Source organism: Elephas maximus, chromosome 25, assembly GCF_024166365.1.
Source record: "Elephas maximus indicus isolate mEleMax1 chromosome 25, mEleMax1 primary haplotype, whole genome shotgun sequence".
Classification (NCBI taxonomy): Eukaryota; Metazoa; Chordata; class Mammalia; order Proboscidea; family Elephantidae; genus Elephas; species Elephas maximus.
In genome coordinates, this window is record NC_064843.1 from 49,837,425 (window position 1) to 49,859,902 (window position 22,478).

At 41.3% G+C, this 22,478-nt stretch overlaps 1 long non-coding RNA gene across 1 annotated transcript in view; it reads right to left on the minus strand.

Moving 5' to 3' along the window:
- Positions 1-20,378, minus strand: part of LOC126067731 (uncharacterized) — a 31,084-nt gene extending 10,706 nt beyond the window's left edge. Inside the window, exons 1-3 of the long non-coding RNA XR_007515460.1 lie at positions 20,267-20,378; positions 10,731-10,975; positions 1,294-1,340 (exon numbers count right to left, since the gene is read on the minus strand). This is a non-coding gene — a long non-coding RNA (uncharacterized LOC126067731). The remainder of the gene's footprint in view (positions 1-1,293; positions 1,341-10,730; positions 10,976-20,266) is intronic.
- Positions 20,379-22,478: the final 2,100 nt, after the last annotated feature.

The following is a 22,478-nucleotide window of genomic DNA, read 5'->3' on the forward strand; positions in this document are numbered from 1 at the left end:
GCTTGTTATCCACAATTTTAACTTAAAATTTAACTTTCACTACATATGAATTTGGGATGGAATGCTTCCCCTGAAATTAGTTGAAAAGTTGAATCATTACCATGCTTAGAGGAAGGACTTAGAACTTGCTAGAGGCTAAAATCAATGACTATAACATAAATGAATGAACGGGTGAATGAATAAAGAAAAAAATCCATCCTTGGTTTCTGTTATATCAAATCTCCTTTCTTGCATTCCTTTTGTTTATTATTATATTTTTTAAATTCTCTGCTACTATGGCCTCCTACCCTATTCATTAAAAAAAAAAAAAAAATTATGTCTATGCCTTCTTCATGTGGTAGACTTCTGCTGTGGTTTTCCTATCCAGTATCCCTTCTCTTTTCTTCTAGTAAAAGGATCAATGTGCTCCTTGAAGACCTTTCTTCCTTCACAATCAGGCCATGTGGTTTGATTAGGCTGACTCCATCCTCCCTCCCCATATCCCAGGTGGTTCACATGACCCAGGCTAATCAGTTATGGATATGTGACCCACATCTATCCAATCATAGTAAATCTCTGCGGTTTTGATGGAACGACTTGGAAGGAGGTTGGCTGGCATTGCTAAGAAGGTAAGAAACAGGTCTGGAGCTGTGGAGAGCCATCCTGACATCTTGGGTTGTGTTGGTGGAATCTGCTTTTGAAATGAGTCAACCTAGAAAGATGTTCTGAGGACATTATTTGAATTTCTACATTTACTGGTTCCTGAAAACAGTCACTGGCTATTGAATCAATAAAGGTTTTAAATTTTTTCCTTATGCTGATATAGTTGGGTTTGCTGTCAATGTGCTGATGCACTCCCCCCAGAAGTAGTCACCTTTATTTGAGAGAGGAGTGTACGTAAGTTAGAATCACAGCAATGTTTCCTAGCGTGGTTCTTTTTGTTTCAACTATCACAACAAATTCTCTTGGGATCCTCGGTATTGTCATGCAAAGTAAATGCTGCATAAATCTCCCAACACATTACTGTCCACATTCTGAGAATGGAGGGGTACGCCAGTTATAGGTAAAGTTATTAAATCATAATTGTTAGGGGTATGGATTAAATGGTGTGTTGAAGTCCCTCCTGCACGACTATGCACTGGCCAAATCCTGTCTCCTGGGAGAGGAAATGTTTCGGTCACTCTCTCTCTTCCTGAGGAAGCATGTCTCCTGCCTTGCAAAGTCATCATGCCTAAAAAAACCACCACCAGGTTATGATAACAGGACAGGCCCTCCCATGGTGCTAATTATGCTTGCCCTCTTGAAACTGCTCACCTCTGCAGTGCTCCCCATCGCCAGGGTATGTGAGTCAGTGGCTTTTCCTGGAACAAACGCACACAACGTGTGTTATTAATGCCAACCATCAGAAAAAATGCATTAAAAAAGGGGGGGGGTAGATGGGAGAAGAGAACAGAGGGATATTGTTTTATATTCTATTAATTTATAATACGGTAGCCCTTATCGCTTCTCACTTTGTTTCTCCTTGGTCTGCCTGCAGCCTTTCTTTCAGGAGGTGATATAGCATGGAGGCCCTATAATAAGACTATATGGGGTAGAATCCTGGCTCCCCTGCTCACCAAGTACAAATTTTGGACTGTTGGCTCTGTTCCCCTGTTGTTAAAAAAAAAAGTTTCAATAATACTTACAATTTAATAATATTTAGAATTAAACGAAATAACACATATCAAGTGACACTCAATGTCACTGCTGCTCAGTGGCTAAATGGTTTCACTCCATCCTCCTCCCCTTCCATCCCGTACCCTCCCAGGCTTGACTGGTCCTCTTATTTGCTAACTAATATAGTCAACTTTTTATCAGGTTTGATTTGAAGTGCCTCAGAATGGTGTTCCTTGTACTAGAATATTTATCCCATTGCTCCTTCTGAAATTCCCCTTATAAGCTCAGCCTGGGTTTAATGTTGAAGGCCTTTGTTGAATAGTAACAGCTTTAGCCCTTACGCATTTTGAATTTATTTCTTAATTTCTAGCAGAGGTCAGATTCTGGGGGCATGAGGCACAGGATGAGTTGGCACAGGAAGGAAGGCCAGGACCAGCTGCTGCTGTGTTCTCTCTCTGCTGTCGTGAGCATGGGGTATTAAGAGAAGGAGAGGACCCCTGGCCAACCAGACCACCAGAATCAACTGGTAAACAGTGGATATGGGTATCAAGGTGAAGACTCCATTGTTTTTGTGAGATGCTGCATTGGAGAGTCCAGGCCGATGCTTAAGGTGGATGTCACGAGGGTACTCTGGTTGCTGTGGGTATCAGTTAGAGGTCAGTCAGAAGAACAGAAATTGATCTGATTTGAAACCAAAGGACTTTAATACAGGGAAATGAACACGCAGTTGATGGAATATCTGGGGTGCCAAATAGAGGCTGATGAAGGAATGTGGAGATCAACAACAACAGGTAGTCATTACTATCCCTGGGCCTAGATGTACAAGGGGGGAGGTGAGATTTCTGAGACTGGGAGCTGAGGTCACTTGGCATAAGCCAGAACCACATTGGGTCTTCCTGGAAGGCGATGGAGCCATGGAAAAGGCACAGTTGACGTCTGAGACACTGGACAGTGAAGGAGAGGGGGAAAGACCCTGGCTCTCCCTTCTGTCTACCCCCGTACTTCACACAGGGCCTCCTATTGGATGGGTTTGCCTAGAAGCCAGCTGGTTCTGGAGCCTGGGAAACAGAGCCTGTGCGGCTCCTCTGTATGTTATAAAGAACAGATCAGGAGATGGGGGCCAGAAAGACCTGAGAAAAATGAAACAATGGGCACAGTACTGAAAGGATGAAGGAAAACCACTATACTACGGCCAAATAAGAAGATGACATTGAGGAAATTGAGCTGTCAATAAGTCTGCTTTATGTTTGTCATGCATATCTGATTTTGGTTGACTTTTTAGGTCTGGCCTTAGAAATATATTACAAGCCTCAGTTTTTTTTCAAAGGGTAGTCTGAGAGGCTTAGTGTTAGAAACAGGTATAGTGCTAATTCAATATGCTAATTCCTGAGCCTCACCCAGACCTTAGGAATCCACTTCCCTTATGGTTGGGCCCACTGGCTTGCCTACTTTTCTCTGTGTTGTTCCTAAGGTTTGTGTTTACAAAGCCTTTCGAATTTAAAATTGGGTTACTCACTCCCTGGGCAAGCTTAGCTTGGCTTCTTTTCCTTCCTGGATGAAGAATGATGCTGTCCTTATGAAGTTCTAGTCTACTGGCCTGTTCAGTATCTGCCCGAAGGTTCTGCCCAGCAGTTAGACTGCTGATGAGAAATGTCTCTTGTTCAAAGATTGATGGTTTAACTCAAGAGAAGGGCAACAAATTCTCAAGCAAGTTACCAAATCTCCCATCCCAGGAACAGGGTTGCATAATTGAAAAAGTTAGAAATAGAAAGCAGAGGAATTCCTTGGTGCAAGAGGTCAGTGAGATAGACTCCCCAACTGGATTGCAGAGCACACTGCTTGCTGGGAAGCTTTTTCAGGCACTGGAAACTGATTCCTTTGCATTTCCCACAATGTTGATGTAAATGGTATAGGTTTCCTGGCTATCCCTGGTGGGATGTTGACGCGTGTGTGATGAGCCCAGGTCTGAGACAGGCACTTGGGTTAAGCATCCTTTTGGTGGGTGAGCTCAGACCTGCATCTTCTCTAACCCTGGTTTCCATCCTTAAATTGTGCATAACTGCTGTACTTCCCTTATAGAGTAGTTGGAAGAATCACCTATACTAATTCACTAAGGATTTAGCCCTGGTGGCACAGTGGTTAAGAGCTTAGCAGCTAACCAAAGGGTTGGTAGTTCGAATCCACCAGGTGCTCCTTGGAAGCCCTATGAGACAGTTCTACTCTGTCCTATATGGTAGCTATGAGTCGGAATCGACTCCACGGCAATGGCTATGGTTGGTTTGGTTTGGTTTGGTTATTTATTAAGTGCCTTGCATGCAATATGTATCATGTTAGAAATATAAAGACAGCATTCCTATCTTTGATTGATTGCAGTTTCTGAATTGAGAATCTGTGTGTGGAAGCAGCCTACACTCCACAATACAACTGTGTTGAAAGTTATTGTTTAAAATGCTATAGTTAAATTATTTGGGCTTTCCCTAGTGGGTACACCTTCAGCAGAGGAAGATAAGTATCAGCTTTGTTCTGGTGGGATCTAGGATTTCAACGTCTAACCCTGAGAATATGCAGAGGACAGTAAATGCCCCAGTGGCACAGTGGTTAAGTGCTACTGCTGTTAGCCAAAAGGTCAGCAGTTTGAATCCTTACTAGCTGCTCCTTGGGGTTCCCATGGGTCAGTTCTACTCTGTACTATAGGGTCACTATGAGTTGGAATTGACTCGAGGGTAAAAGTTTGATTTGATTTTTGTGGGGTTCTCTTGGCAGGCCTAGGTCCTCACTAAGGGAAGGAAGAAGAAAGAGGAAGTAGGGGAAGGAGAATTACAAGAGAGGAGAATGAAAAAGACCAGGATGAAGCACAAAGAGGAATACTGTACAGCTACTAATGTCCACACAGCTACTCCTCCAAGCCCCTCTCTGCCCATTGTTCTATCCCCATGAAACACTTTATGGAGTGTTTACAACCAGGAATAGTATAAATGTGAGCAAAAACCTGTTTTCAAAGAAAAACAAAAATTTGCCTTTCATGGTTCGTAATTTATTTCTTCTTTCCTACAGTCCATTATTGAAGGAGTCCCTAGGTAGTGCAAATAGTTAAGCACTAGACTACTAGCCGAAAGACTGGCAGTTTGAACCAACCGAGAGATGTCTCCCAAGACAGAATTGGCCATCTGCTTCCAAAAGATCACAGCCTTGAAAACCCTATGGAGCAGTTCTACTGTGACATACATGGGGTTGCCATGAGCTGGAATCAACTAAGTCGCAACTGACAACATCATACATTATTGCTCACATTTTTGTTTTCTTTGTTTTGCTGTGTTTTTCTTCTGAGGGTTATGAGATCCTGTCCTTTATTCTTTCGACCTGGGTTGACTGTTTTTAAACCCTTGTAATATTTTACCTAAAGATTTTGTAAAAATAACATTTTGTCAAAGGTAAAAGTTTGCACTGCAAATTAGGTTTATCTATAGATAGATCATGGTAAACGAAGAAAATATTGAACTTGTTAAGGATTTCATTTGACTTGGATCCATAGTCAATGCCCATGGAAGCAGCAGTCAAGAAATAAAACGACGTATTGCATTGGGCAAATCTGCTGCAAAAGACTTGTTTTAAAGTGTTAAAAAGGAAAGATGTCATTTTGAGGACTAAGGTGTGCCTGACCCAAGTCATGATATTTTCAGTCTCCTCATATGCATGGTAAAACTGGACAATAAATAAGCAATACCAAAGAAGAACTGATGCCTTTGAATTATGGTGTTGGCAAAGAATATTGAATATACCATGGACTGCCAGAAGGATGAACAAATCTGTTTTGGAAGAATTAAAGGCAGAATATTCCTTAGAAGTGAAGATGGCAAGACCTGTCTTATATACTTTGAAGATGTTATCAAGAGGAACCAGTCCCTGGGGAAGGATATCACGCTCGTAAAGCAGAGGGTTAGTAAAAAAGAGAAGGACCCTCTACAAGATGGACTGACACAGTGGCTGCAAAAATGGGAGGATGGCGCATGACTGGGCAGTGTTTTGTTCTGTTGTACATAGGGTCACTGTGAGTTGGAACCAACTTGACAGCACCTAATAAAAACAACAATAGATACATCTATCTGTGTACACATGTGTACCCACTTATTCCTACCCATATATGTATATACCTATATGCAACTAATGCTTTTCTGTGCTTGTTTTTTTCTAAGCACAGTTATTTTCAAACTTTAGCTTCATCAGAAACACCAGGAAGGCTTGATAAACCACAGATGACTGAGCTTCACCCCAGAGTTCCTAACTCAGTAGGTCTGAGGGGATAGGGCCTGAGAACTTGCAGTTTTCACAAATTCCCAGGTGAAACTAATGTTGCTGGTCAAGGAACCATACTCGGAGGACCACTTGGTTAACATTTCAATAACACTATTGAACATTTCTTCCCTTAGGCCTCTATTTTCCTGTGTGTGGTGATGTCCTTTCCTCCTATAGACTGAATACCTGATAGAACATTTTAATAGAATTTTTTTTTTTTTTTTTTTAGTATGTTAACTTAAGTCCATGTGTTTTTGTGTATTTCTTACCCAGGAAGCTTATATTCCCAAATATGTAGACATTCCTCTAAATGAATGATCCTGTATTCACGGAGCCCATGGGCAAATGCAAAGCCATGGTTAGGTAAGCAGAGAAGATAGGCTTCCGTGGACTCAATTCCTCAGTTCTAAAAGGGAAATGTGAAAGCGTGGCTTGGACAGCTAGACTAAATTTAGTCACAGGAATATTGTGGAGAATTATCTCCAATATTCAAGAATGACCCCAATAGTGTAGATGTTATTCCTACTTTGACTGATATGAGAAGCTCTGGCAAGAGAAAGAGAATTGGGTGGAAGGTCATTGATTATGGGCTTTGAACCAAGTATGCCACTCTTCACTCGTGTGATTTTGGCCAAGTCTATAGTCCTCAGTTTCCTCAATTGTGAAATGGAAAAAAGAAGTGACAATTTTCCAGACTCATGGAGTTGTTGGGAGGCTCGAAAGTCGGTGGGTATGGAAAGTACCGATTGATGCATTAAACTCAAAACTAAACCTTTTGCCGTGGAGTCGATTCCAACTCATAGCAACCCTATAGGACAGAGTAGAACTGCCCCATAGGGTTTCCAGGGAGTGGCTGCTGCTGGATTCAAACTGCTGACCTTTTGTTTAGCAGCCATAACTTAACCACTGCAATACCAGGGCTTAGATTGATGTATTATTTGCTTTTTATTTTATCCAAGCTTGCTTTCTTTTCCTACTGTGTCTTTCAGGGTGGAGAAGTTTCTTCCTAGCCTATGCAATGGAGATGGTGATAAGATGCTGGGCTACATTGAATAGAAATTCTACAGCTTTGAGGATCTTTGCAGAATGAGGAATCATTGTATTATAAGGAAATTTTCTGTGCAACCCTTGAAGCAGTCTTTCTGCTAATTCCATGATTTGGCTGACAAGCATGGTGAATGAGCTATCAAAATCTTCAACATCAAGCTTGGCTACCTCTTGATTCTGGTGTAGAGATAGATTTGGAGACAAGAAAGAAATATAATCAGGTTTTCTCTGCTGCTTTGTAGGATCTTCAGCAGTAGTTTATTCATAGGCTTAGATTAGATGGACCTCAGGCTACCAAATGGTTCAGTGCTAAAATTCTCACCTTCCATGTGGGAGACTAGGGTTCAATTCCTGGCCAGGGCATCTCATACGCAGCTACCACCCGTCTATCAGTGGTGGCTTGTGTGTTGCTATGATGCTGATCAGGTTTCAAGGGAGCTTCTAGACTAAGATGGACTAGGAAGAAAGGTCTGGTGATTTACTTCTGATACAAGACAATAAAAACACTATGGATCACAAAGGTCTGATCTACGACCAATCATGGGGATGCCACAGGAGCAGGAAGTGTTTGGTTCTGTTGTGCATGGGGTTACCATGAGTCAGGAGCTGACTACATGGCAGCTAAAAATGACAACAACAACAACACTGAATTAGATGTATTCTGGTATTAGAAAGTAATTAAATATACATAAATGTTTTATTGAAATGTAACTCACATACAGAAAAGTGTACACAGTGTAAGTATACAGCTTGATGAATTTTCACAAAATAAATATACTCATGCAACCAACACTCAGATCAAGAAGGCAAATGCTTTGCTACGTACGTATTTACCACTGTAAAAATATAAGTAAAATAAAAAGATATAAGATAAACATTACCAGCACTCCAGAAACCTTCCTTATGCTCTCCATTAGTCACGTCACCCCATCACGAATTGAATTGTATCCCCCCAAAATATCTGTCAACTTGGCTAGGTCACGATTCCCTTGTATGGTTGTGTGATTGTCTACCACTCTATCATCTGATGTGTTGTTCCTATGACTTGTAAATCCCATTGCTATGATGTGATAAGATGGGTTAGCGGCAGTTATATTGATGAGGTCTACAAAATTAGTGTCTTAAACCAATCTCTTTTGAGATGTAAAAGAGAGAAGCCAGCAGAGAGATGTGGGAACCTCATACCACCAAGAAAGCAGTGTCGGGAGCAGAGTGCATCCTTTCGACCTGAGGTTCCTGTGTTGAGGTGCTCCCAGACCAAGGAAAGACTGATGCATCCCAAGGACCTTCCTTCAGAGCTGACAGAGAGAAAAAGCCTTCCCTTGGAACTGGCACCCTGAGTTTAGACTTGTAGCATAGTAGACTGTGAGAGAATAAACTTCTCTTTGTTAAAGCAGTCCACTTGTGGTATTTTTGTTATAGCAGCGCTAGATGACTAAGACAAAAAACCAAAACAAACCCAGTGCCGTCGGGTCAATTCCAACTCATAGCAACCCTATAAGACAGAGTAGAACTGCCCTATAGAGTTTCCAAGGAGTGCCTGGTGGATTCGAACTGCCAACCCTTTGGTTAGCAGCCGTAGCACTTAACCACTACGCCACCAGGGACACCCCCAAGGTTACCACTGCCCTGAGTTCCAGCCCTATAGATTAGTTTTGCCTACATAGGGCAGAATGTAGTCTTTTGCGTCTGGTTTTGTTTGCTTAATGTATTTGTGAAGTGTATTCATGTCGTGGTATGTGGTTTCAAGTTCATTTATTCTCATAGATGAAAAGTACTCCATTATATGAATAAACACAATTTATTGACCCATTCTAATGTCGGTGGGCATTTTTTGGTTTTGGTTTTTGATAATGACGAATGGTGCTGTGATGACCATTCCTGCACAAGTCTTTGGTGAACTTATGTGTGCATTTCTGTTAGAGCGGAATTGCTAAAACCTGAGGTGTGGATGCCTTCAACTTTAGTAAATACTGTCAAAGAGTTTTCCAGAATAGGACACCATTTACATGCCCACCAGCAGCATATGAGAGTTCTGGTTACTCCTCACCAAAACTCGATATTGATTATTATTATTATTTTTTTTTAAAAAGCCATCTTGGTGGGCATGCAAAAAAAATTAAAATCAGGACAAAATTTACCCTTCTCCCTACAAAATTGGTACTGGTGTTTTGGGGTTTTATTATACTTTAAGGAAGCTGTTCTTTTATGGGAGTAATTGCCACATGTTGGTTAGTTTAATCTATATATAGAGGACACAAAACCATTTAGAATAACTCTTGGGGCAGCTGTATCAGGCTGAAGATTTAATATTGCAATACGGGAAATACTCTGTTTATAATTGCTGCTGCTGTTGTTAGCTGCCAGTGAGTCGAGTCTGACTTATGGTGACTCTAAGTGCACAGAGTAGAACTACTCCATAGGGTTTTCAAGACTGTGACCTTTTAGAAGCAGATCACCAGCCCTTACTTCTGAGACAACTCTAGTTGGCTTTGAATCACCACCCTTTCTTTTGGTTAGTAGTTCAGCGCTTAACAATTTCTGTCACCCAGGGACTCCTTATATTTGTTCTATGTGATAAAATTCTTTTTCATAAGACACTTAACCTGGAAATTCTTCTTTTGCCACGAAGACAAGATAGTATAAATCTCTTCAACTGTCAGAAAGGAAAACATTTGCACACATGGGAGAGAGGGAGGGAGAGGGAAACTGAGACCCCCAGAGGCCTTGAACTCATTGCCATTGAGTCAATTCTGACACATAACGACCCTATGGCTCAGAGGCCTTAGATCAGTACTATTGCAATGTCTAAGATGACATTCCCTGATACTTAGTGCCAATGGTGGCAATTTGCAATGGATATTGAAAGAGTGAAAACCTTATGTTGCAACATTGATCACATATACAATTAGCAGTAGCAAGAGCCCTAGGTATTCAGTTAATGATTTTGTGTGTGTGTGTGCATGCAGAAATCATTAACTCTGAAAGTTGCAGTCAACTGTTTCTCTCTAATAAGTATTAAAAAACTGGATACAAGGAATTTATCATTCTAGTGAGACAGACGTATGATGAACAGAATAAAGGAATCAAAGGACAATAAAGAAAAACATTAACTAAACTGTCCCAGCTGTCTTAGGTATGACTGGCTAAAGATTTAGGGGATTCTCTATGGGTTTATAATATCCAAATCATGATGAGTATTATTTTTGCCATGCTATATTACAAATAATTTCCAATTTTGATAAGCCTCATTTGTCTGTGGGTACTAATGAAATAACAACTAAATTTCACCTCGCTGTATCAGTTTTATATTGCCACAATAATGAGGCAGAACAATCACAAAACCTCAGTCACATATAATAATAAACGATTAGTTACCTTAGGAGTTTGTAGGGCTCAGTTGATCTGGGCTGGGCTCAGCAGATGTTGGCTGGGCTTGTTTATGTGTCTGTGGTCATGTTTGGGTTGGCTGATCTTGGCTGGGCTTGCTCACATGTCTGGGCATTGACAAAACCAGGATGGCCCCAGCTAAGGTGCCTGAGAACAACTCGGCTCCATTCCAAAACTCAGTGGCATACACAATAAGCATTTATTTAGTTCACAAAGCTGTGGATCAGATGGGTGGTTCTTTTGATCTCAGCTAGTCTATTAGTTAGCTATTGCTTTGTAACAAATTACACAAATTTAGCAGCTTAAAATGACACACATTTATGATCTCACAGTTGCTGTGGGTAAGAAGTCCAGGTACGTCTTACCTGAGTTTTCTGCTTTGGGGTCTCCTTAGGCTATAATCATAGTGTTGGCTGAACTCTCCCCTGGAGATTTGACTAGGGAAGGTCCCAGTTCACCCTGGTTGTTGGCAGAATTTGTTTTCTTGCAGCTGTTGGATTGAGGTCCTCAGTTCTTGTAGCCTTCCCACGGTTTCTTTTTTTTTTTTCTTTCTGTTTTTGCAACATAGACCTCTCAGCATTTTACAACATGGCCGCTTGCTTCTTGAAGTCTAGCAAGGAGCAAGACAGACTAATGAGATGGAGTCATATATAACATAATGTAATCACAGGGTGACATCCTATCACCTTTGCTATATGGGGTCCTGCCCGCAAGCAAGAGGTGGGAATTACACAAAGCTATTGACACCAGAAAGCGAGAACAATTGCAGGTCGTGTAGGATCTGTCTGTTTCAGCTGGGCTTGCTCACAGGTCTTGGGATCAGTTGACTCTCAGCAGATCTAGGCTGATTTGGGCTGGAATGTCCCGGACAGCTCACCTCCTCTTTGTGTCTCTCTTTCTCTAGAAGGCTAATTCTGGCATGTTCATGTGCAAAGGTGCAAATGCTAGAGTAGGAGTAGAAATGCACAGATGAGTTTTCAGCCTGTTAGTTGCAGCCCATCTTCTAAAATTCCATTGGCCAAACTAAATCACTGAGTAAGAGCGGGAGACCACTACAAGGTTACGTGGTAAAGGGTGTCAATATAGGAAGGGCAAAAAATTGGGACCATGCATACTATACTTACCCTCATCTGTGTAATCCAAGAATTCAGCCCTCTGTAAATCTCCTTTCTCTCTTCCTCCAGCTGGCATTTGTGGATAAACCAAGGGTCCCCATTGGTGTTTCATAGGTGTTCACAATCATGGTTGCTTCCGCCATTCTGGTGTCTACTCTAGGCTATCTGCTTCTTGCAAACCCTCACACGGATAGCAACTTACATGACTCTTCTACAGTCACCTTCCATGAGAACACTAATATCTGAGCAGATATGCTGACTCCGGGGCTCCCAAAGCTAAATAAACTTTCCATGTCCTACAAGGAGAGAGAAGACTGTTCTTTTTACCCACTCTGTGTCTATTCCTTCTCTCATAGAACCACTTTCTGCCCACAGGGCTTCTCTTCTCAGGGACTGGGCCAAACTCATGGTGTCTGCCTTATCCTCCCCAACATATATTCAAAGAACTGTAAAACTACCTTTGTGTGCTCTCTTGATTTAAAGAATGCTCCAGAACTTTTTACAGGACTGTGCTTCTCAACACTGGGTATACATTAAAGGCACATGCGGAGCCCAAGACACACCAAAGAACAATTTTTTGTAGTTGGTTCTAGACACTGGCATTTTTGCCCTGGTGGCATAGCAGTTTAGATCTCAGCTACTAACCAAAACATGGGTAGTTGGAATCCACCAGCTGCTCCTTGGAAACCTTATGGGACAGTTCTGCTCTGTCCCATAGGATAGCTATGAGTTGGAATCAACTCAAAGGCAATGGGTTTATATGATTCTGATGTGCAGCCAAGATTGAGAACGCCTATTATAAATGGAATTGGTTCTTTAATTTTATTAAAGACATTAATGACTCTATTTCCAGTAGTAAAGAGGGCACTAATAGACAATGGCATGGTGTCGCAATAGAGATGCATGAAATATCACCATTAGATACTTATAATCAAATACTAATAATAGGCAAGGTCCTGGATGATCATGTGTTTGATACCTTAGAACATTGTCAAACTTTAGATTAGTTCTACTCTGCACTCGTGGGTTCACCATGAGTCAGAATTGACTAGACAGCAACTAACAACAATAAGTACACACACACACACCCCTACACCTACACCTACACACACACACACACACAAAGAGATTTTAAGACATTGGCTCTTTCCATTGTGGGGTCTGGCAAGTCTGAAATTTGTAGGGCAGGCTGGCTGGCTGGAAACTGAAGCAAAAGCTTCTGTTGCAGCATTAAGTCTGAAATCCACAGGGTAGGCTAGCAGGCTGGAAATTCAGGCAGGATTTCTATGTTATAGTCTTGAAGCAGAATTGTGTCTTCTTTGGGAAACCTAAGCATTTGCTCTTAAGACCTTCTACTTGTTATATAAGGCCCATCTACATTATTGAGGGTAATCTCCTTAAAGTCAACTGAATGTTAATCACATCTACAAAACACCTTCAACATCTGTACCAGGGTTTGACCAAACAATTGGGCACCATGGCCTAACTAACTTGGCTCATAAAATTAACTATTACAATAAGTCTACAGTATTTTATAAGAATTTCCATTTCTATCATGTTCCCAGGTGACACTGGTCATCTTGAATCCACACTTTGAGAACCACTGTCCTACATTTTAAAGCTGCCATGTTTATGTCTGTTATGGGGGGAGAAGTGGTGGGGAAAGAAGTTGATGGATTGATGTACAGAGAATGGAGATTTTTGTAAAAGATATTTCGTCCACTAAATGCATTACACTACGAAGCGTGATGTCCTTCTCCAGGGACTAGTCCCTCCTGATAACATGTCCAGAGTATATCAGACAAGTCTCACCATCCTTGTTTCTGTGGGGCATTCTGGCTGTACTTCTTGCAAGACAGATTTGTTATTTTTCTGGCAGTCCATGGTATATTCAATATTCTTTGCCAACACCATAATTCAAAGGCATCAATTCTTCTTTGGTCTTCCTTATTCATTGCCCAGCTTTCACGTGCATATGAGGTGATTGAAAATATCATGCTTTGGGTTGGGCATACCTTAGTCCTTAAAGTGACATTTTTGCTTTTCAACACTTTAAAGAGTTCTTTTGCAGCAGATTTACCTGATACAATGTGCTGTTTGATTTCTTGACTGCTGCTTCCATGGGCATTGATTGTGGATCCAAGTAAAATGAAATCCTTGACAACTACAATATTTGCTCCGTTTATCATGATGTTGATTATCGGTCCATTTGTGAGGATTTTTGTTTCCTTTATGTTGAGGTGTAATCCATACTGAAGGCTGTGGTCTTTGATCTTCATCAGTAAGTGTTTCAAGTCCTCCTCCCTTTAAACAAGCAAGATTGTGTCATCTGCATAATGCAGGTTGTTAATGAGTCTTCCTCCAATTCTGATGCCACATTCTTCTTCATATAGTCCAGCTCTCAGATTATTTGCTCAGCATACAGATTGAATAACTATGGTGAAAGGATACAACCCTGATGCACACCTTTCCTGACTTTAAACCATGCAGTGTGTGGGAGAATTATACAATATAAAAAGGAAGTTAAGAGCATGAGGCTCACAGACCTGGTTGTAAGTCCCAGCTGTGGTTCTGTCACTGAGCTGCTTGACACTGGCAAAATCCCTTAATATCTCTGAGCCTCAGTTTCCACTTCTGTCACTTTGAAATAATAATAATATCTACCTAATAGGGTTTTTTTTTTAAAATAGGGTTAATGTTAGGATTAAATGAGCTAAATGAGCAGAGAGGGCTTAATACAACCCGTGGAACCTAGATTTCACAATGCAAGTTCTTGTTATTAAACTTATTTTGGGATGAGACACAGGCTTAGAATCAATTTCATTATCTCGTCATTTATATAATGTAACTTCATCCTTGGAGTTTTCAATTGTGAACCATGGGGCACAATAAAAAGAAGCTAAAAATAAAATTCTATTACAGTTATTGTCCCACAAAGCAGAAAACCAGATTCCCTGGATGAAATTCCCCGAGTTTTTTCCCTAAGTGATAAAACTGAGACTGGTACAGTTTTATCCCGGGATTTTATGTCAGAAGAAAGCCGTTGTTTTCCAGGATATGTTTCATTTTCAGTCCTTCGTTGGCAAGGCCAATGGTGCACTGAATGGTGTAATTTCTCCCAATGTGGTTACGTGGTCAGAACAGTGACTGCGTAAAATGGCCTGTTCCAACCCGACCCGTCTGCTGTATGCCCACTTTTGAGTTGCGTGAGCTTATGTCACAGACCAGTTTCACTCACATCCACTTGGAGGTCATCTAACAGGCAGAGGGGAAATCACTTTTCCTTCTTAGACGTCCATCACCAATGTAGTGAACAGATGTTCTCTGATTATAACCAGTTGCCTTTCAGTTGATTCCGACTCATGGTAACACCACATGTCAGAGTAGAGCTGTGCTTCATAGGGTTTTCAATGGCTGATTTTTCAGCAGTAGATTGCCAGGTCTTTCTTCCAAGGTACCTCTGGGTAGACTTGAACCTCTAACCTTCCAGTTAGCAGTCAAAGGCTTTAACAATTTGCACCACCCAGGGACTTCTCTGTGATTATACTATCCTTTTTATTTATGAGGATCAAATAGGCAGGAAAAAATATTTAAATTCCCAGATATCTTGCTGTGTCGTGATTAAAATGAAATCACTGGGCCTTTCTGGAGCATTTTTCGTAATAGTAATTAAGACACATCTGATTTGCCCTCACAGCTAAAAGATCTGGCAATTTGGCTCAGAGAAGAAATTATATATTTCAGCGGGAAAGAAAAGATGCTGTAGGAGAATATTTTAACAGAGTTGACTGAGTGTACTGAATAAGCACTGAAGATGGTGCAAAGGAGAGAGGGTGGGGCTTAGGGACAGGATGGCACTGAGTTTCCCACAGTTTAAGTCAATGTTTTTAAAACTGTGGCTAAAACCAGTGTTTTCTTTCCTTTTTTTTTTTTTTAAATAAATAGGTAAACAGGATAGATGAGACAATATTAGGGTGTATCATCACACTTAGTAAGGGTAGGTATTTACTTATGTTTGTATATGTAAATACACACATGTAAATATGTATAGTTGTATATGTAAATATATAAATATATATGCATCTTATGTCACTTTGAAATATTAGTAACACCTAACTCCTAGGGTTATTGTTAGGATTAAATGAGCTAAATGCAAAGAAAGGACTTAATATAACCCATGGCACACAGATTTTACAATGCAAGTTTTATGTATATATAAAAAAAAAAAAAATAGTGTGTATATATATATATATGGATTTATATATATGGAGCCCTGGTGGTGCAGTGATTAAGTGTTCAGTTGCTAACTAAAAGGTAGGCGGTTTGAACCGACCAGCTGCTCCATGGGAGAAAAGTGTGGGCAGTATGCTTCCGTTAAAGATTTACAGTCTTGGAAACCCTATGGGGCAGTTCTACTCTGTCCTATAGTGTCGCTATGAGTCAGAATTGACTCGATGGGAATGAGTTTATATATATACATATATACACACACACACATATACATATATGTGTGTGTATTGACTTGCAACTTAAAATCCATTTCTTCAGTGGGTGATGGCCAAAAGAAGTTTGATAATACTGCTTTATATGGCTTTAGGTATTTCTTGAGATGGCTTACTCAGAATACTGACAAATAACTATGTAACTGAATTCCATGGTAAGATTTTTTCTCAGCCCCTTTTCAGTATCTTTCAGGTCTTTGATTAGTCACCACCTCATCACCTCTCTAACTCTTGGAGTGTCCCTTTAAAGGAAGAGAAGCAGGCCTGGACTTGGGGGCTATGGCAGGACGGCTTTCTGCCTAGGGTCAGTGCAGAGTTTCCATCCCTCTCTCTGGGAGCTTCTCACATGCTTCTGTTTCCATCATTCACAAGAATTTATAGTTTTCCTTTTAAATAACTTTATTTAAGCAACAAATTAACTCAAAAAAAAAATATTAAAGAGTACCACTAAAAAAAAAAAACAAAAAAACAAAAGCAAAACGAACCCATTGCCGTTGAGTCAATTCCGAGTCATAGTGACCTATAGAAAGACTGCAGTCTGGCAAAAATGGATAGTGGTGGTGTGGGAATAGCTGGGCAAGGTGAGCACCCACGTGCTTGGGTGTCTGGCTGTGCTGTCCGCCCCTGGCATTTCATGTGGCCTGGCAGATTTCCCCTGGGCCACAGTGATTGGACCCTCCTTGTGGAGCAGGTCAGATGGATCACCACTGGTGTTCCTAGCTTCCCAGGTGTTGCAGATGACGACTGCGTTTCCTCCACAAAAATGAACAAAACACAGACAAGCATGCCCCAGGAAGTCCCCTGTGGTGGCCACACACTGCTAACACACTGCCAACGCACTGACATTTTCACACGAGGCAAGCCAGGTCTTGGAACTATTCATTTTTCATAGATTAACTACATCATTCTGATTCTATTTCGTTTTCTGTCAGCAATGATACAAATCCCATGGGGATGGTTCAGCGAGCTCACGTGCCCGGCCGGGTTCAGTGGCTACTCAAAATCTGGCTGGACTGCTTGGCCAGGTCTCTGTGGAAAAGTGTTTGAGTCCTTTGTGTACGGGGAAACCTGAGCAAACCAAGTGTGGTCTGAGGCCTGAAGTGTACCTGGGCCTGCTCTCTTTTCTCCTGTGGAAGCACCTGAGAATAAAACAGGGCAACAAGTGTTCAAGCAGTGTCAGTTCTCTTTCCCGGTACAGATAACACTCCTCTGAATATAAAAGTAAGTAGGTCAGAGGGAAATTGAGAGTTGCCTTTGTCCCGTCCTAGACTTTTCCATATCAACATGAGGGCTATTTTCTTTTGCCTTTATTTGGCTTGACAGAGTCATTATTGTGATTTTCTTCTCCCTGTATTGCCTGGATGTGGGAGCCAGGACAGCTGCTAAAATGCCCATCGTGTCCTTAGTGAACTTGCCACTTCATCACAGGACCAAAACGGGACTTTGGCTCCCCCCCGGTAGAAAAGTGTTGTCCCCTTTTCTGGAGCAGGAATAGTGTTGGCCCCTATGTGCCAAGACTCAACTTCTACCTCAAATCCCGGTAAATTTTTCTTCCTCTTTCCCTCTGGATCCTCCCACAGAGACATAATTTGGTAGGCAATGCTTTAACCCCATGGAAGACAACTTTGAGAGAGAGCATCGCAGATTTTGAAAGAAAGGCTCAGATTGCACCCACCCTTCCTCCTCCCCTGACTTTGGCTCCTCCTTTGCCAATTTGAGAACAGAGGAAATGCAGACAGAATAAACTGCCCAGGCAATTTATGCCTTATTCAAGTTGTTTGAGGACTTGAGAGAAAGATGAGAGGGGACCAAAGGGCCTCCTGCATTACAATTTAAAAATAGCCAGGCTTGGGCTTCTCTTCTTCCTATTCCTGTCTCATCTTCTACATGGAGAGGTTTTGAGAGCGGCTCCCCTCCCCCTGCCTCATCCACTCTCCCTCCTTCCCTCCCATCTTCCACTGTCCTGTGACGACAGTTCATTTGAATGGGAAGAATTTTCTGAGCAGGGATAAGTGTGATACAGGAAATCACTATTGAAAGACTTCTTTATTCTCGGTATCATCATCACCTTAATATGAGGGACAATCAAAGCGTCCAGTGACGAAAGCAGAGGCCTGGGCCAGTGAGGTTGTCCTAAGACCCAGAGGTTATAGAGACCAAACTATGGTTCACAGAGGTCAATGGCCACAGTAAGGTGGTGAACCTTACTTCCTTGGGTCATGTCAGTGGGACTTTAGATCACACTCTGAAACGAGATATTTTTTAGATCCTTTTTCAAGTTGCTAATGGCAGTCATGACAAAGGGACATCAAACCAACCTCACCCCCCCCCCCCCGCCACCACCAAAAAAAAATTCTTGGTGCACTGTGTACCAACATGACCGGGATTTGTGGTGACCAAATAAGCTTCCTTAGACTGAAATTTGGGTAACATGTTCCCTAATTTTGAGTTGATTGCTCTCTGGTACAGCTGAGCTCAAACCTAGAGTGATTCCATTTGTGCCAAGGGTTATCTACATTGAGTTTTGGTTTCCAACATGGGCAGATAGATTCTCTTCTCTTAGGAACCTGATGTCCAAAATGTTTAGCTGGCTTGAGACTATGTAGAACAGTGTGGAGTAATTATAATTTTCTTTTATTTTAACCTCTAAGCTACATCCATCTGGGTCAGTTGCTCTCAAAGTATAGTCCCCACACCAGTGACATCAACATCAGCCTTACCCAGGAACTTGTTGGGAAAGCAGTTTCTAGGGCTCTGACCCAGAACTTTTCAGTCAGAAGCTTGGGGGGTGGGAACCTGGGATCTGTGTTTTAAGTCTTCCAGGTGATTGTGTACTAAAAGTGCAGGTTTTATACCGTTTTCAATCAGTGTGAAGAGACAAACAAAATTTTTAAAATTTCCTTGATATATAAATCAGGGTCAATGACATGTTTTTTAAAAAAATTAGGAACACAAATGCATAAAATATTTGTGTTGATGAAAATTTTCTTTTTTTTCTTTCTGGAATTACGCCTGTGGTTAAGACCTCTTTTGGAACGTTTTTATTTTCCACATTGCTTCATTTGCCAATTGGACTTTTTTAAAAACAGAGGTTGCTACACTTGGATTTCCTGTGCTGGGAATTCAATAGAGGCTTAGTTAATTTGCTATGGCCTGATTTGCCAATTCATACCTAGAACTTGACCTTTTTATTTTTTTTATCTCCCAGATTACTATAGAAGATCTGCCAAAGTAATCCGGAATTTGTGTTATCACATAGTGCCGCCCTGTGATTTTACAGGTGAGGAAACTATAGCCTGGAGATGTTAAAGTCACACAGGGACTAGGGGCGGGCGGGGGGGGGGGGGGGAGCGGATTCCAGTAAACCCGGGACTCCCAAGTCTCCATCTTGGCCTATTCCCATTGAAGCCTCTGCTACAATCAGTAACTAACAAACCAAAACCAAACCAAACCCAGTGCCATCAAGTCGATTCAGACTCATAGCGACCCTCCAGGACAGAGTAGAACTGCCCTATAGAGCTTCCAAGGAGCACCTGGTAGATTCGAACTGCCGACCCTTTGGTTAGCAGCCGTAGCACTTAACCACTATGCCACCAGGGTTTCCAACTACATAAGTACCAAATAAAGCAACATGCTATTTACAATTTCTGGTTCAATTACTTAAACGTTTCTGCCCACTCCTACCAACGCACAAATCACAGAAGGTGCTCTTCAGACCTGGGCACCTGACAACACGAATTTCTCATTTTCTGAATGTGCAGATTATTTATTTGACAGTGGCTGGCCTTGAGAAAATCCTTAGTTCAGAAGACATTTTTACGTAACTTAAAGAAGTTTTCCTTTGTTCTAGCATTATTCTCATTTTTTTATATTAAAACTTTATGATGTTAAGTTATTAAAGGAGAGACAGTCATCTATTGATCTCCCCTAACCTACCCCAGATTACACCTGTTTCATCGATTCCTTTTATTTTTATTTTATGAGTTGTTTTAAAGCAAATTCCAGATATCATGTCATTCCACCCCTACATTGCTCAGTACACATCTCGAAAGAGTTATGGGTATTTTTGCTACATAAACCTAATGCTATTATCACACCTAAAAATTATAATTACAAGGCCATCAAATACCCAGTATTATAATTTCCGTGATTGCTCCCCTGAAATATTGTTTGAGTTGCCCTTTCACATTATTTATTAATATGCATGACTAGGAGTTCAGGATTCTAACAAATATTGTAAACTTACACAAAAAAAAAAAAAAAAAAAGAAAGAAGACAACTTACTTAGCAAGAAGGATTTTCCCAAATTCTCACAGCTCTAATCTGGACACCATTCAGTGTGACAAGCTTCTCACTGGGTTCCCACAGCTGGTTAGTGTTTTGAATTCCAGCCCCATGAACTCATATCAGGCTACATGGGCTAGTGCTCAGCGCCCAGCCTAGAGCTGATATCTCCGATGACAGAGTAATGGAGCAAGCGCGGGCATTGTCTGCCCCCTTCTAAATGCACTGTCATCTGTGTTATTCTTCCATCTCTGCAGGGAGGGAGTGACTCTAATGCTCTTGGAAGCATTTAAGCCATTATGGAGGTGAAAGTAATGCCATGCAAGCATATTTTGTTGAAAGGCCAATGAAGGGACCTGCTACATTGTGAACAAGCCTCTGAACGCTCAGTCATCTAAGTCTTGCTTAGATGCACAGCTCTTCAAGTTCAAGTTTCTGTCTCTAAGTTAAACTTTGCAAAGGATATTTAAAGCGAAAATATAGACAGATATAAAATATAAAGATATATGAGAATTAGATATATAATTTTGTAGCTGCTGACTTTTGATATGGTTTACCTATCCAGCTCATAACAGATAAAGTTTCTTAGAGAAAAGGAAGCCTTCCACTTGAGGTGAATGATTAATTGCTTCCATGAGAAGCTAGCATAACAACATCAAGATTAGAGCTCCTCTGCTGGCAAATTTAAACCCTGTTAGGGTTAAGTGCTATGGCTGCTAACCAAAAGGTTGGCAGTTTGAATCCACCAGGCGCTCCTTGAAAACTCTGTGTCTGGAAACCCTGGTGGCATAGTGGTTAAGTGCTACGGCTGCTAACCAAAAGGTCTTCAGTTCAAATCCACCAGGTGCTCCTTGAAAACTCTATGAGACAGTTCTACTCTGTCCTATAGGGTCATTATGAGTTAGAATCGACTTGACTGCAACGAGTCAATGGGTATAGGTAAATATTACAAGCCATCCTAGATGCCACAGGGGTATTATTTTACATGCCCAACACCGAAAATACTACACAATCGCTTATTGAATGATGCCTGAAATTTAAATAATTTTTCATTATTGTAAATTCTTTATCTCCTGTTCATTTGCATTGATTTGTAACATAATGTAAATGAGGACGGGTTTTAAGAAGGGAAGGGAGAAGAAGATATGAGTGCTAGATTTTTTCTAAGTGGGGGCAGTTACTGGGAGAACGGACATGAAGAATCTCTTGCCTATTCTGATGGAGCTTGTTATGGATTAAATTGTGTCCCCCCAAAATGTGTGTTGGAGTTCTAGTCCCTACATCTGTGAGTGTAATCCTTTTCGGAAATAGAGTTTTCTTTGTTATATTAATTATATCGTATCCAAATAGGGTGAGTTCTAATTCTAATCACTTTTAAATTATAAAAAGAGCAAATTAGACAGAGACAGGCACACACAGCGGGGAGAACGATGACATGTGAGAATCATCTACAAGCCAAGGAATGCCTGGGACTACCTACAAGGAAGGAACTGACACAGCCGAGACCCTAGTTTGGACTTTTAGCCTCTAGAACTGTGAGAAAATAAATTTCTGTTCTTTAATGTCACCTACTTGTGGTATTTCTGTGACAGCAACACCAGGAGGCTGAGACAGAGCTTTACACTTTAGTGGGCAGAGATGGACCATAAGTTTACAAAGAAATACATAGACAAAGTGATCTGAAACTTGGAAAGTTGCTAGGCTATCAACAGTAGGCAGTATCTGTTGGCAGATACTAAAAGGGGTGTATGTGTGGAGGGCTACTTTATATAAGGTGTGGCATTTGGGCAGGAACCTGAATGAGCTAAAGAACAAGGCATGAGGAGGTCTGGGGACAAACATTCTAAGAAGAGTGAACAGAAAGCACAAAGTCCCTGTGGAGGGAATAAACCAGGCCTATCTGGTGCCCTGGTGGCACAGTGGTTAAGAGCTTGGCTGCTAACCAAAAGGTCGGCAGTTCAAATCCACCAGCTGCTCCTTGGAAACCCTATGGGGGCAGTTCTACTCCATCCTATAGGGTCGCTGTGAGTTGGAATGGACTCGATGGCAATGGGTTTTTTGGTTGTGTCAGAGGTACGTAAAGGGGGCTTCTGTGGCTGGAGCTTCCAGGTTGGGGCCAGATCATAAAGGCCTTGTAGAACATGGCACAGAGTTTGGGCTTCAAGCCTGGATGTCATAAATACAACAGGTGTGAGGATCTTAATGGCTATCA